This window comes from Pelodiscus sinensis, chromosome 7 (assembly GCF_049634645.1).
Source record: "Pelodiscus sinensis isolate JC-2024 chromosome 7, ASM4963464v1, whole genome shotgun sequence".
In the NCBI taxonomy this organism is placed as follows: domain Eukaryota; kingdom Metazoa; phylum Chordata; order Testudines; family Trionychidae; genus Pelodiscus; species Pelodiscus sinensis.
Window position 1 is genome coordinate 6,887,138 of NC_134717.1, and position 13,534 is coordinate 6,900,671.

Consider the following 13,534-nt stretch of genomic DNA (forward strand, 5'->3'; position numbering starts at 1 on the left):
ACTTTGGAGTAACCTGGTAATTTTTGCTAGTAAAAATGTTAATGACTGTGTCCTTGTGCTTCTTTTAATCCACTGAAATTATATCTGCAATTCTATTTTCTACTCAATTTATGTGATGTGAATGCATATAAAAAATCAAAAATTCAGTAACACTCAGCTCTTAGGGCTAAGTGTTAAAAAAAGCTATGAAAACAAATTACTGATGTGAACATACAGGTGTAGGGTTATTAAAATTGAAATTCCAAGAGATTTTTATAAAAGCTTGTGTTTGATTAAAACCACGGTTTTGATGTATACATCAGTGTCTCACAGCACCCGTCTATGTGCATCTTAATTTGGGGAATCAGTGGTAACAAGGCTGCATTGCTGTTCCAAAAGGGAAGTGTGCAGCATCAATTCTGTTGCCTCCACTGGTGCAGGAGTCTTGTGGGGGGAATGCTTCAGCAAGAACCTGAGAGGTAGTTAATGATTAAATGTAGACCTCTGATTCAGACCGTTACCAAATCTTTCTGAATATCTTGTATGACTGTAGTTTTCATAGGTTGTTGTAATCTATTTTCAAGATTATATGCGGAAGCTGCTGCTCAGAATTTGGCATATGTTTTTGATTTCTTGCATGATTAACAGAGGGAATGGGCAATTCTTCTGATGTTTTGATTTCTTATGAATCTGTTTTCTTAAGTAAATGCCTGCTGCTATCTGTTCTATACTTTGTTGAATTTTAATGGCACTCCTGCATAGCGAGATTATCTCTCTTTCAGTACATGATTTCTAATGAAATCTGGCTTGCATTCAGGATGGGAAAATGCTGACTGAATATACTGTGCTGTTTAATGCAGAAATGGATCTATTTTTGGGTGCAATCATGGAATGTTAAGCAATTGGATTTAAATAGTTTCAGTAAAATTCAAGAGTACTGCTGGGTTAAAAGTAAAGCAGTGTGGTCAATTCATTAATGGTACATCTACACAGCACGCTTATTTCAAAATAAGCTATTTTGGAATATTTTTTCTGAAATAGCTTATTTTGAAATAGCACGTCTACTCTACAGGGACGACTCAAAATTAGTCCAAGGCAGGATTCCTTAATGTGGACTTGCTACCTCGAATCAGAGCCCCAGGAGGCACTAGGGAATACAGCCACTCCCCACCTTATGAACACACCGATTTACGACCATCCATACTTACGACCAACCTCCCATTAACCCCATTATAATATTTTAAAGTTGAGAACCATGTACGTCAAGTTTTTCAAACAACATGGGCAGCATGTTTAAGGGTATTTCAGACTTATGACCAAATCGAGTTATGACCAGGTGTTCGGAATGTAACCCGTTCATAAGTCGGGGACTGCCTATAATTACATTTAGTGGCCCTGGGGAGGAGCTATTTTGCAATAGCAGCAATGGAGTGTCCACACTACTGCTATTCTGCAATAGCGGTTTCGGAATAAACATTATTCCGCGTGTAATGACGTTTACAGATTTCGCAATAAGCTGTCCGTTATATTTTAATTATTTCAAAATAACGGAATTGTTGTATAGACACTCACATTGTTGTTTCATGTTATTCCGAAATAATGTTGCTGTGCAGATGCACCTCAACTGTGTTGTGAATCTCTTGGCTAGATAAAGAACATTTACTTTCAGTCTTCCAAGGGTAGATGTTACCTATGTATCCCAGCATTTTTATGACTGTACTTACAGTAGCTTTTCTTTCATGACCCAGATTTGGGGATCCACATTGACTAAGTTTATCTGTTGTACCCATGTAATGATGCTCTTTCCAGAAAGAGCAGATGATTCCAACTTTGTAAGTCTTTCAAATATTCTAATTATCAGTGAAGTAACTGCCAATTTAACAATCTGATATAAAACAAGATATAAGGAATGCAGCTTATTTGAATCCATGAGTCATTTGGGACTGTCACAGTTATTACATGGCTATAAAAAAAAGCAACAGAGCTTCATATCTCTTACTATTAACTTACACTGTTAAAATAGTGGGGGGAGAAGGGTCCTGAGGACAATTGGCTTAACTTGAATAATTGCTGCTGAGCAGGACATATGTTAGCGTTAGCCTCTATCAAAAGACTCCCCACTTTTTCTGAAGGATTTCCAGCTGAGTCAGTGTCTATAAAATTATGGAAAGAGAAACTGGGCACTATCCAACTGTCAGAACTCAGAAGGGGTCTTGTTGACTGTCTACAAAGACTTTAGTTCTAGAGTCTGACACAGGAGATTGAGTTCACCATTAAAGGTGTACTGAATTTTTGTGTATCTGCTTCAGATTCCAAGTCACTGGTGGAATACATGGGAAAACGTAAACAACGAATAGTCTAGCAGTACCTTAATGACTAACAAACCATGTAGATGGTATGATGAGCTTTCGTGGGTACAACCCACTTCTTCAGATGAATGGAGTATTAAAAGTCCAGTTCCAAAATAAATATTTATGAATTTTGCAGATTTCTATTTTTTAAATTTAATCTGCAGGACAGCAAAGTAGAACACAGATAATCCTGTGTGATCATAGTGAAACCACTATTGTGTTAAGATCATAAATTTATATAAAATATTTAAAAATATTAATGTATTCTAAAATTTGATTTCTTGAAAAAAGAGAGTGAATACTTCAACTTGGCTATGCTAACAGTTTCTTTTAATGGTGGCACTTTAAAAATCATTCTTTCTCCTTAACCAGCACTTGCTTAAATGAACTAAGCTGATTAATTCATGAGTCATAACTATAGCTTTCTTGCAGTTTGTATATTCTAGCCCAGGGGTGCGCAATAATTTTAAAAGGGGGTCACTTCACAAATTTTTAAGAGGTCCTGGGCCACCCCAGAAGAGGTGGATCCAGAACACTTCTGTGCTCCCTGCCCACAGACCCTGATTGGCTGGGGGTAGGGGGAGCTCGTGAAGCCTTTGCCATTCCAGGCCTAGAGAGAACAGCCAATTATTCTGGATCTGACCTGAGGAGGCTCTCTTGCCCACCCGTGTTCTAGCCTTTTACTGTAAACGATGTCTCCTGGTATAAAAGATATCTACCTGACATGTCAAGTTAACTTCCTCAAGCATGTTCTAAAATTGCTATGGAATGCACTGCTCGGCATATAGAAAGCTCTCGTATGGTAGAGGCATTCCAGGTTTGGCCTTGTGCTTCGTTGAGCGCCAAGACATATGCATCTCTCTCTTATATAGCTTTTGGCATATTTAACCTGTGAATGACCCACCAACTAGTGGTGCTACATAACCTGATTATTTTTAGTCTAATGTAACTAAGTATTATAATTGTGCAAAGATTTGATAACTGATAGCAGTAGTAGAAATTGAGAATTTCTTTGTAGCACTTGTTTTGGATGTCATGAAATCTTTATTCTTGGAGCGAAGGGGTTAAACATCCTATGTTCAAATAGGAGCTTAGGTATTGGAAGGATCTAACAAAGCACTTCTGTTGAGTCAACGGGCCATGCAGTTCTGGATTCCCATTTTATAAAACCCCCATAGAATAGCTGCGTTTCAGAACAGGGTAGCAACAAAAGGAAACATTCAAGAGTAAGAGTTGCATAGCAAGCAAACAAAAGCAAGTTTAATAACCTTAATATTTGTCATCTGAAGAAGTGGGTTGTGCCCACAAAAGCTCACGATACTATTTATACATTTTTTGGTAGTGTCTAAGGTGCTATAGGACCATTGTTGTCTTTTTTAAATTTTTTTTTTTTTAGTTAAACTAACACAGCTACCCCTCTAAGATGTTTAATCTTGGCTGTTTCTCCCACTGCACACAGACACTAAAAGTAGAATTTTAGAGCTGTACCTTAGTTTTTGTACTTATCTGTTTATTTAGATTTTTTTATATGAATGTGTGGACTTATGTCAGAAAATAAAAGTTAAAATGAACAAAGGCTAAGATTTATTTTAGCGAGGCTATAAACATGTTTACAATGGTCTATGTGGGATAAATATAGTAAAACATGGGGCATTTACTGTAACTTTTTTTATGCTTTTAGCATCCCGTTTTTTAAAATTCTCACCTTATTTTCTGCTGAGTATTTGGAAAGAAAATATTCTGCACTTGTATTGTGAACACTTCTGGTGAAAAGAAAAGCTTTTGTATTTCTGGAAGGTTTTTATGCTTAGGGAGCTATAGGTTAGTCTTTCAGTAAAAATAAATTAAAAGGGGGTGCTGCAAGTTAATATGACTCAAAATACAGGCTCTCACAAAATGGTCTCTGCAGAGCTATTCAGTAGGGGACATGGTCTCCAGCCTTTTTATGCCCAAAATCGCTTTTTTAAATTTAAGGGCAACCCTCTTCCCTGGGGCCCTGCTCCTATCCCAAAGTCGTCCTCCCCCACTTTCACTGGGCTGGGGCAGAGGGTGGGGGCTCTGGGTCAGGGCTGAGAGGTTCAGGAGCAGGAAAGTGTGAGGGGTGTAAGCTCGGGGAGGAAGTTTGGGTGCAGGAGAAGATACAAGGTTGGGGCAGAGTGTTGGGATGCAAGAGGAGCTGGTGGACAAGCAGGTGTTGGCTTTAGGAGAGGGCTCCAGGCAGGGGCAGAGTGTTGGGATTTGGTGGAAGTATGAGGTGCTGGCTCTGGGAAGGAGGTCAGGTCTAGGACGGGGTCCAGGAGCTGGTGTGAGGTGCAGGTGTAATGCCAACAGGCAGAAGGAAACCTGGGACCTCCAGAGCTTGAGCTAAAAGCCAGCTGGCGCTCTGCTAAGGCCATGAATGAGCAAAACTCATTGTCTCTCTCGATAAGTGGTCTGAGTCAGTGGTTCCTAAGCTTTTTTTATACCATGGACCGGCAACCCCATTCACAAACTTTTGGTGGACCAGTAACATTTTATATGCATATTTGCATACTCATTATGGTAATCAATTTTAAGAGGTCATATGTTATTTTACATCGTGTCTGTATGCACGCAGTACATGTTGTAACGGATCAGAGTTTGCAGATATCTACAGTGCTAAAAAAAATCCACAGAAAGGATTCCCCTTTGGCTGCTGGGTGGGCCAGTCCCTTTACCAGGGCGACTGGTGTCTGCAGAGGGAGGGGCACCCACAGGGGCAGGTGGCATGTGGGGCACCCTGTTTAGAAACATTGTCAGGGGCATAGGAGCTAGTGCCCCCAAGTACTATCACCAGACATCTCTGCCCTCCCCCTCTCCTGCCCCATGGGGTTGGGGAGCTGACATTGTATCTCCCCGATCTCCTGTACAACCCCTGCCCTGTGTTTCTCCCTTCCCCAGCCAGGCTGCTCATGTTCCCACAGTCTCCCCCCAGCCTTTCTTCCCTGCATCCCCCTTTTCCCTCCCTGTGACCCCCCCTCAGAGTTTCCCTTCTTTGCACCCCTGCTCCCTTCTGCCCCATAAGTCTCCCCTGAATCCTCTCAACTCCCTTCAGTATCTCCTGCCATTCCCCTCTTGATCCTGCCTCTCACATCCCTGTTCTCCCTTATCTGCCCCTGTCCCTCTTCAGCCCCCTTCCAATCCCTTCCCCCCACCCCAGCTGGCTGGCTCCCCAGCATACGTTGGGAGTTGGTGGCAGCTTCCCTGGTCCCTAGGCAGGGATCTTAGCTAGCTCTGCTGGGAACAGACCAGGGCCAAACCCTCCCCTTGCATCCCCGGGGCACCTGGGGCTCTGCTTCTGGGGTAAAAGAGGTGTCTCTTACCTGCCCCTCAAGTGCTGCCCATCCTGGGGCAAGGGTTGGGCCAGGCAGTTCCCTGGCCAGTCTGAGAGCTCTGCCCTGGGAGCGGCTCTTGGGGAGCAGAGAGACTGGCCCTGCTGGAGATTCCCCCTCCTGGTTGCAGCCCAGGCTCCAGAGACCCCACAGCAGCCCCCACCAGAGCTCAGGGATCGTCCTAGAGCTTGGACCCAGACTCTCCATGAGCAGCAGCTGCAAGTTGCTTCCTGTCACCAGGACTGAGCCAGGGATCGCTTCCCCCAGCTCCTGCTGCTGTTGCAGAGCTTGCAGACTGCCTGCCTCTCCCAGAAGCAGCTGGCTGCAGGCTTATCTCTGTGCTCCCCTTGCGGGAAGAGTGTTGCATGTCTCTGTGCTCTGTCCTTAGCCCCAGCATCGTTTTCACAGCTCCCCTTAGCCAGGAGCTGGCAAATGGGAGTTGCAGGCGCATGCAACTTGCAGAGAGATGCTGTCCCGCTCCCCTCAAGGGGTGCACAGAGATGAGCTTGCAGTCGGCAGCCTGTCCAAGCCCTGCCGCATTGCTGGACTTGAGTGGCCCAGAAATCACGATCGACTGGCTGAGGCCCCAGGATTGCAATCCGCAGGCTAGTGACTCCTGTGGTAGGAGCTGAGCTGAATGCTGTGCCTCACAAGCCGGGAACCACTCTGAAACTATGTAACCATTTTAGAGAGGGGGGTGGGGAGACATGCTCTCTAAGCCTGCGGATTTGGTGTTGCAATGGTGATTACAGACATCACAAAATCATAGGACTGGAAGGGATCTCAGAAGGTCCTCAAGTGCAGTTCCGTGTACTCATGGCAGTACCAAGCACCATCAAGACCACCCCAACAGGTGTTTGTCTAACCTGCTCTTGAAACATCTTCAGTGATGGAGATTCCACAACCTTTTAAGGAAGGGTAGAAGGGAGAACGGATTTCAGAATGGATTTCAGGAAGGCAGATTTTGGTAAACTCAGAGAGCTGGTAGTTAAGGTCCCAAGGGAATCAAGAGTGAGAGGGAAAACAACTGAGGAGAGTTGGCAGTTTTTCAAGGGGACATTAAAGGCCCAAAAGCAAGCTATTCTGCTGCATAGGAAAGATAGAAAATATAGCAGAAGACCGCCTTGGCTTAACCAGGAGACCTTGCATGATCTAAAAATAAAAAAAGAGTCCTATAAAAAATGGAAATTAGGACAAATTACAAAGGATGAATATAGGCAAACAACGCTGGAATGCAGGGGCAAGATTAGAAAGGCAAAGGCACAGAATGAGCTCAAACTAGCTACAGGAATAAATGGAAACAAGAAGACTTTTTATAAATACATTGAAAGCAAGAGGAAGACCAAGGACAGGGTAGGCCCACTGCTCAGTGAGGAGGGAGAAACAGTAACAGGAAACTTGGAAATGGCAGAGATGCTTAATGACTTCTTTGTTTTGGTCTTCGCCGAGAAGTCTGATGAAGGAATGCCTAACATAGTGAATGCTACTGGGAAGGGAGTAGGTTTAGGAGATAAAATAAAAAAAAGAACAAGTTAAAAATCACGTAGAAAAATTAGATGCCTGCAAGTCACCAGGGCCTGATGAAATGCATCCTAGAAAACTCAAAGAGCTGATAGAGGAGGTATCTGAGCCTCTAGCTTTGGAAAAATCTTTGGAAAATCATGGGAGGCAGGAGAGATTATAGAAGCCTGGAAAAGGGCAAATATAGTGCCCATCTATAAAAAGGGAAATAAGAACTACCCAGGAAACTACAGACCAGTCAGTTTAACTTCTGTGCCAGGGAGGATAATGGACCAAGTAATTAAGGAAATCATCTGCAAACATTTGGAAGGTGGTAAGGTGATAGGGAACAGCCAGCATGGATTTGTAAAGAACAAATCATGTCAAACCAATCTGATAGCTTTCTTTGATGGGATAACAAGCCTTGTGGATAAGGGAGAAGCTGTGGATGTGGTATACTTAGACTTTAGTAAGGCATTTGATACGGTCTCGCATGATTTTCTTATCTATAAACTAGGCAAATACAACTTAGATGGGGCTACTATAAGGTGGGTGCATAACTGGCTGGATAAATATCTTCATCAATGATTTAGGTATTGGCATAGAAAGTATGCTTATTAAGTTTGTAGATGATACCAAGCTGGGAGGGGTTGCAACTGCTTTGGAGGATAGGGTCATAATTCAAAATGATCTGGACACATTGGAGAAATGGTCTGAGGTAAACAGGATGAAGTTTAATAAAGACAAATGCAAAGTGCTCCACTTAGGAAGGAACAATCAGTTTCACACATACAGAATAGGAAGTGACTGTCTAGGAAGGAGTACGGCAGAAAGGAATCTGGGGTTATAGTGGACTACAAGCTACATATGAGTCAAGAGTGTGATGGTGTTGCAAAAAAAGAAAACATGATTCTGGGATGCATTAACAGGTGTGTTGTGAGCAAGACACAAGAAGTCATTCTTCCGCTCTACTCTGCGCTGGTTAGGCCTCAGTTGGAGTATTGTGTCTAGTTCTGGGCACCACATTTCAAAAAAGATGTGCAGAAACTGGAGAGGGTCCAGAGAAGAGCAACAAGAATGATTAAAGGTCTAGAGAACATGACCTTTGAAGGAAGGCTGAAAGAATTGGGCTTTAGTTTAGAAAAGAGAAGATTGAGGGGGGACATGATTGCAGTTTTCAGGTATCTAAAAGGGTGTCACAAGGAGGAGGGAGAAAACTTGTTCATCTTGGTCTCTGAGGGTAGAGCAAGAAGCAATGGGCTTCAACTGCAACAAGGGAGGTTTAGGTTGGATGTTAGGAAAAAGTTCCTAACTGTCAGGGTGGTTAAACACTGGAATAAATTGCCCAGGGAGGTTGTGGAATCCCCATCTCTGGAGCTATTTAAGAGTAGGTTAGATAAATGTCTATCAGGGATGGTCTAGACAGTACTTGGTTCTGCCATGAGGGCAGGGGACTGGACTCTGACCTCTCGAGGTCCCTTCCGGTCCTAGTATTCTATGATTCTACGAACCTCCTTAGGCAATTTATTCCAGTACTTAACTACCCTGACAGGAAGTTTCTCCTAATGTCCAACCTAAATCTCCCTTGCTCCAATTTAAACCCATTGATTCTTCTTCAATTATCAGAGGTGAAGGAGAAGATTTTTTTTTTCCTCCTCCTCCCTGTAACAACCTTTTAGGTACTTGAAAACTGTTATGTCCCCCCTCAGTTTTCTGAGGAAATGGTTTGCTCTCTTCTTTGGAAGTACAGTTTTCTGCAGATGGCAAGAATCTTTTTAGTAGTTTAAGCACTGTAAGCAAGGGCCTACTCTTCATATTTGGCTGTAAAGAGCCCATATTTGGCTGTAAAGAGCCATACAATCAGTGGCTCTAATAATTTTCTTTAAAAAGTGGGCATGTAATTGTGGGTGCAAACATCTATGGCAATAAATACCTTGATTTTGATTGTAAATAGTTACCCATTTTAACCAGCCTCTTGTAATTGCCCAATTTACATGAACAACTATAGAAATTCCGTGCACAAAGTTGGAATCCAATTTTTAAAAGCTTGAATGACTTCCTTGAGGTTGGTGGGCAGGGAGAGAACGGGATCTCTTATTATGAAGTTTTATTATGATGCATCCTCGTGGCTCATGTTGCCGTGAATTGGAGCTGCATGTACTGAATTTTGGAGTGTGTGTCAGATATGTTGAGAAAATGTATGAAATCCAAAACCTTATCTGACACTTCTCTTAGCCTAAATTGCTAAGTTAAGTAAGCAAACATTTTAATGAGCCCTTCTCTTACATGGTTGAGCATTAAATTGCCATTTAATACTTCAGCTGGGTTGTATTTTTAGATTTGTGCAGAGGAGGGCTCTTTTCTAATGCCAAACAACTTAAAAAAATGTATCTCTATAAGGACATCATGTGTGGTACCTTACTGCAGAAATAGCACAAGTGCAGTGGCATTTAGCAGTCTCTTACATTAGTGATTGTAGGTTAGGCCTCTTCAACGGTTCTCAAACTTCATCGCACCATGATCCCCTTCTGTCAACTAAAATTACTACATGATAGAGTTACCAGATGGTTTCAACAAAAATACCGGACATGCTTGACATTACATCACAATCTACATTGCATCTTATTTAGAAAATACCAGACCTTTATATTTTCTCATTTATATTTTCTCAAATTTGTTTCCCAAACAGAAAGCTCAAATACTGGACTGTCCGGTTCAAAACCGGACACCTGGCAACCCTGTACATGACCCCAGGAGAAAGAAGTGAAACCTGAGTCAGCCTACATCCTGTCACTTCAGGTGGGGTTGGGAGAGCAAAACTGAAGCCCAAAGCTTTCAATCCCAGGCAAGAAGCCTGTAACCAGAGCCCTGCCGCTCAGGACTGAAGTCCTCAAGTTTGGTTTCAATTCCAAGTGGTGGGATTTGGGCTTCAGCCATACAAATGTGGTGGACAAGAGATTTTTTTTACATATGTGACCTTAAGAATTCCCAGTGCCAACTGGTGAAGGGTTTGCTGTTCCGTAACAGTAATTTCTGACAAGTGACAAATTCACTATACCCAATACATTTCTTTAATATTATTTATCTAAAGAGAGTCATGTGCGATCTCCAGTGAAAGCTTATGTCCTAGAGATCCTCATAATCATTGTGAGATATATGTACAGATGATATTTAAGGAGCTATGTGTGCATAGATACAGGAAATATGTTTTAAAGTTTGAATCAAAGCAGAATTAATAAGCAGGTTTTCACTAGATAAAAGGTGCACACTCACCTACCAGATTGGCTGGCTGTAAAATAAATATTGTAAACCTATTTGCATATAACATATTAGTGTAAAACAGGGGTTCTCTAGCTTTTTCTGTGAGACTTCCCAATATGCCATAAAAACTCCACAGCCCATCTGTGCCACAATAACTGGTTTTCTGCATATGGAAGTTAGGGCCAGTATTAGGGGGTTAGTAAGCTGGCCAAATGTCTGGGGCCACAGCCCCCCTCTCTAGCTACATTGCTCAGACTTTGGCTTCAGCTCCAGGTGGCATGGTGCAGGGCTTTGAGCTAAAGCCTCATGCAGCGGGCTTCAGCTTTCTACTCTGGGCCCTAGTCTAATGCTGGCCCTGTTTGGAAGATCCCTCTCCCCAGAAACCACCTTGTGATCCCCCCAAGGGCCCCAGACATCTGGTTTACATATGGCTGTAAAAACTCTGAAAAGAAAATGTTGATGTTTCAGGTTTCTGCTGGAACAGAATTCTGTTTCGGTGAATTCATTTCTTTTGTACCAAACAAAAACATAACAGTACAATGAACAGGGTGTTAGTGGAAAACACAGTATGGAGACATGACAAGCTGTCCCATTCTAAAAGCGAATCTAGAGGTGTCTTCAAAACACTACATGCTGTACAGTTTTATAAGGGTACCCATATACAAACTAATTGTTCAATTTAAAAGCAAGACTTCCACTTCTTAAGCAACATAAGGACAGTTGGTTTCAGAGTGTGGAATAACTTGTCCCTTGTAGGGTTAGAACTCTTCAGTCTGTCCAGCAATTTGATCAGATAGCAGAACATCCCTGGGGGCCTTAAAACTTACTTGATCCAGGTTTCCTATTGCATTAACATAAAGTTTGTTAGTCTGTCATTTTTTCGTGCTGTTTTGCTGTATGCTGGTCTTCTGGGAACTCGTTATTCTGCCATTTTGGATATGACATTCTGAAATTGTTTGGTTCGTGACTTACCTGGTTGGAGATGTAACCTATTTCTTGCCAAAGCAATGTTTCCAAACTTCTTGCAATGAAATTGGCTACACCAGCCTCATTTTGATGGAACTGCTTTCCACTGAAATCTCCATTTTCTTTTCTCCTTACCTTCTTCCATGGTGTGTCATTGATTATGTCCCTTGACTTAGGGCCTGGCCCTCCAGCCATTATTCAAGTGAGTGATTTCGTTGACTTCAAGGATCAAGCCCTTAATTTTAAAGTCATCCTAAGGACCCTGTTGTCCTTGTGTATCTCTATGGTCCTGTATTTGCCTATTAGACCATGTAAATATGTATTCCATTAACCTGGTGGTTCCCAGTTTGTGAGCAAGTTACTCATGCTGGATTCTAAATCAGCATGTCCCTGTCTTCCAAATGGTTCAACGTGGAGTCTCTCAGAACTGTGGTCTGTCAGCAAACTTCCACGATGCTTACCCTCCACAGGCTGATAGCCAATGCCAGAAACATCTAGGATTTTCTCTGAGCTGCATCTGTACCATGTCGTTGGGCTTAGCATCAGATACCTGCCTTTCCATGAAGCTGAAGATGCTGGCTACATCCTGTTTAAGAAATTGTAGCCACTCAGCCGTCTCTTCCTCCCCCTACCTCTTGCTCCCTTTTGGCACATGGTAACCTTTAGCGACATCCGAGTCAGGAGATGGTGGGACTTAGTATTAGGGATGTAAAGGGTTAACCAGTTACCTGGTAAGTATTTGCCTTACTGGAATGCTTACTGAGGTAACTGGTTAATTGGTACCCTGCTCAGTCAAATCAGCCTTCATCTGCAGCGTGGTTAACCAGTTAAACATATTTAACCAGTTAACTTTAACTGGGATTTTACATCCCTGCTTAGGCCAGTTCTACACTAGACCTGGAAGGTCGGGTTAAAGTACACTGCTCTAGCTATGTAAAATATGTAGCTGGAGGTGGCTTACCTTAAGCTGAGCTTGGCACCATCTTCACATTAGGAGGCAACAGGAGCAAATGTTTCCATTGGCTTCCCTTTGCAATGAGTACCAATGCCAACTGGAGGCAGCCTCAGTGTTCAGTTTAGCAGGTTTTAAGTCAACCTGCTAAATCGAATTCCACAAGATCGATCTCCGGGTGGTGGAGGCATGACCTTAGTGTCTGCCCTTCCTTTTGGCTAGTCTGTGATAAAATAGGATTAATCAAAGAAACATGTGAAAGTCTTAAACATGCAGTTTGCACTATGCACAGTACTTACTCTGCTTGTAGTTTTGTGTCTAGGAGGGAACCTTCTCCATGTTTAAGTATGTAGGTTTGTTTATGGGCTTACTTTAGCCAGCCACTTTAGAAAAGGAATGGAAATTGTGACTGGCACTTCCTTCTTGCCGCTTACAAGAAAGACCTGGAAATGAAGAACTAGACTTGCATCATCAAACAAGCAAAGAGATCTCAAAAAGAAAAGACATGTTTACATAAAACCAAGTGTTATGTCAAAGCTAATAGAGATGTTGAGATACACAAGGCAGAAAAAAAATGTATGCCAAAACATGCAGCTGATCTTTGGCTGCTTTTGTCTGTAGGTAGAAACAGCAAAAGTAATCCCATTATTTTTAAGGAGATGTAAACCATAAGCACTACTGTCAGATTATAGGTTTTCAAACAGCAAAACACTGACAAGGAATACTTTAGGAAGGTGTTAATAGTGTCATAATAATATTTTTATTATAATCATGATCTTGACCAGTCTTCTGCCTTTTAGGGGGAAGGGCAAAAGTCTCCTCTCCACAGAGGAAAATCTCATGTGTAATCCCTGTTGAGATTTTTTTATTCAAATTTTGGAATTGAGACTTACCACTTCCTGAAAGATGTTCTTTTCAGACTGAGACTTTGTTGTCAACAGGCTTATAATTCTAATTCCTGTTTCTGAAACTCTAACAAGTGAATGAGGAAAAGTTATTTACTTATTCCCACGATATAAGAACTAGCGGTCACCAAATGAAATTAGTAGGCAGCAGACAAAACAAAAGGAAGTTTTTCTTCACTCAGCGCACAGTCAACCTGTTGAACTACTTGCCAGAGGATGTGGCAAAGGCTAGAACTTTTAACAGGGTTCAAAAAGAGCTAGATAGATTCA

General features: G+C 42.2%; 1 protein-coding gene across 4 annotated transcripts in view; it reads left to right on the top strand.

The window, feature by feature from the left end:
- The window catches only part of RALB (RAS like proto-oncogene B), a 72,715-nt gene that overhangs the window by 38,676 nt on the left and 20,505 nt on the right, over positions 1–13,534 (top strand). Inside the window, exon 1 of one of the 4 annotated variants that reach the window (XM_006137716.4) lies at positions 9,861–9,979. The exons of the other annotated variants lie outside the window; for them this stretch is intronic. The gene's annotated coding sequence lies outside the window, so the exon portion shown is untranslated. Of the gene's footprint in view, positions 1–9,860; positions 9,980–13,534 lie in introns of those variants that run through there. 4 annotated transcript variants of the gene reach the window in all.